This window comes from Sinocyclocheilus grahami, unplaced genomic scaffold, assembly GCF_001515645.1.
Source record: "Sinocyclocheilus grahami isolate Dianchi unplaced genomic scaffold, SAMN03320097.WGS_v1.1 scaffold256.1, whole genome shotgun sequence".
In the NCBI taxonomy this organism is placed as follows: domain Eukaryota; kingdom Metazoa; phylum Chordata; class Actinopteri; order Cypriniformes; family Cyprinidae; genus Sinocyclocheilus; species Sinocyclocheilus grahami.
Genome location: NW_015505435.1, coordinates 1,174,029 through 1,176,276, shown reverse-complemented (window position 1 = coordinate 1,176,276; position 2,248 = coordinate 1,174,029). Strand labels below are relative to the sequence as shown.

The following is a 2,248-nucleotide window of genomic DNA, read 5'->3' as shown; positions in this document are numbered from 1 at the left end:
CAGTGTGTAGGTGATCAGGTACAGAAATTGAATAAACAAATGTAATATTGCATATTCCTCACTGCATAAATTAAATATAGATGAATCATTGTTAATGCTACAAAAGTTTATCAGTCAAGAGCATTGAGTGTTTTTTTTGTTTGTTTTAGTATGAACATTAAGTACACTGACAGCAGTGAGGTCACTTTAGATATGCATGCGTCCAATATATTGATACATATACGATTTTTCTCAACTTTTTACTTTCAATTATGATATAACTGACTGTTTTCGAGGATATGCTCCAAGACAGGTATTTTATTATTATTGTCCAGCCCTGGTTAAGTACTTTTTTTTCTTCCCTCAAAGTCTCAAGGCTACAGTTAAGTGCAAATCAATGTTTTTAATACACACTAAATTAATCCAAACTAAAAACCCAAGTGTGAGATTTTTAATATTGCTTTAATGTTCTGTACAGCTGATATTGACATGACACTAAGTTTGACATTTAATTTTACAGCGATCAGTTGCCCCACATTTACAAGATGGTTCATTGGACCTCTTCTCATAATTTTAAGTAAGTATTCAGAGACTCAGCCTTATGGGTAGTACAAGCAGCCTAGCATATCTGTACATATGACTGGAGCTCAAACCTGGCTCATGTCACCCTACACTTTTCTCACTCTTTTTCTTTCATATCTGTACTATCGTCTTATAATAAGGACCTAAAATCAAATAAAAATAACTCGTACAAAATTTACTTAAGATTTGATGTTTCAAATAACTATTTAACTGTTCAAAATAAAAGTATCAAAAGACTGAAAAGAATACTCTAATGTGATGTTTCTGTCAGGAGTCAGGTTTGATCTTTGTCTCTCTTTTCTAACTTTTGCTCTTTTTTTCTATTGGCTGCGCTCAGCTGATTGTTTCTTCTTTCCTTTCATTTTTCTGCTATAGTGTGCTTTGTTTCGTTGAGAGATTATTTTGTACTGTCTGCTCATACATGTGTCCTGTCCTGTCGTATCAAAATCCTACTTGTGTCCTCCTATATTAATGGCTTGCTATTGGTGCATGTTTCTTCTTTCCTTTCATTTTTCTGCTATAGTGTGCTTTGTTTCGTTGAGAGATTATTTTGTACTGTCTGCTCATACATGTGTCCTGTCCTGTCATATCAAGATCCTACTTGTGTCCACCTATATTAATGGCTTGCTATTTGATTTAGCTCCGTCTTGTTCTCTGCCCAGTTTTACCTGCCTGCTGCACATCATTCTCTGTCCCCGGATTGTCTGCCTGGTTTTGACTTGTGCCTGCCAACTGGTTTCTGCGCTTGCCTTTTCCTCTGGATTTGTTTATCTTTATTGGGCTGTTGATGTCTGCCGAGTCCAGCCTTCCCGTCTGCGCTCCCCTGTCCACCGTGTTCTCCAGGTCCGCCTCATCAGCCGGTGACCCGCTGACTGTCTCAGCTGCTTTTCTTTTGTTCAGCAAACGTTCTCAAATGCCTTTTTTAAGCTTTTTTATTTGTAGTCCATTATATTTGAGCTAAATATAATTCATATAACGTCCTTTTTTTTTTAAATGTATGTTTTGGTAGTGTATGCAATAGACATGTATGCAATGTTTTAATAAAGTTGGATTATATGAACTTGTATGGCATTTTTCCTCTTTAAAGTTTCATAGCAGGTTTTATGTTTAAAAAGAACAATTAATGATTAACAGTATTTGAAAAAGTATTACATATTTATCTTGTGTTTGATTATTAAGAGATTCGCCACAAAAAAAATAAAAAATAAAATAAGATGCAGAAAAGGTAATATATATAATCTGGCATAAAAATAAATGTGGTCGGAACGTCGTCTCGCAGTTGCTGAATGTCGCGTAACAACGTTGCTACAGCCCTTTCGCGTCTTACAATTCAACGTTGCTACAATGTCGGGAGCACGTAGACAGTGACGTTGACACAACGTAAATGTGTTTGTTGGGAGCCTGCATATCAATGGCTCAAGCCTCTGTTATCAGCTCTAAAATTACGTTTTGAAATTTGCAACGGAAGGTTTGGGATGAGGTGCGTAAAAACATTAGTTCAACCCACACGAGATTTCAGGACGGAAACATGTCAAATGTCTTGAAACAAATGATCTGAACAATGTCTTGATGTGTGGTTGGGACTCCAGGCCGTTAAAATTATTAGAGAAATAATGCACTCCCGGAGGTGGTTATGTGGCCACGACTATATGGTATGGTCTTTCTCAGTTCTCAAACAAATTAAGAA

The 2,248-nt window shown here is 36.3% G+C and overlaps 1 long non-coding RNA gene across 1 annotated transcript in view; it reads left to right on the top strand.

Annotated features, from left to right (window-relative positions):
* LOC107598813 (uncharacterized) overlaps positions 1-1,292 on the top strand; it is a 1,642-nt gene extending 350 nt beyond the window's left edge. Inside the window, exons 3-4 of the long non-coding RNA XR_001610601.1 lie at positions 500-556; positions 1,224-1,292. This is a non-coding gene — a long non-coding RNA (uncharacterized lncRNA). The remainder of the gene's footprint in view (positions 1-499; positions 557-1,223) is intronic.
* Positions 1,293-2,248: the final 956 nt, after the last annotated feature.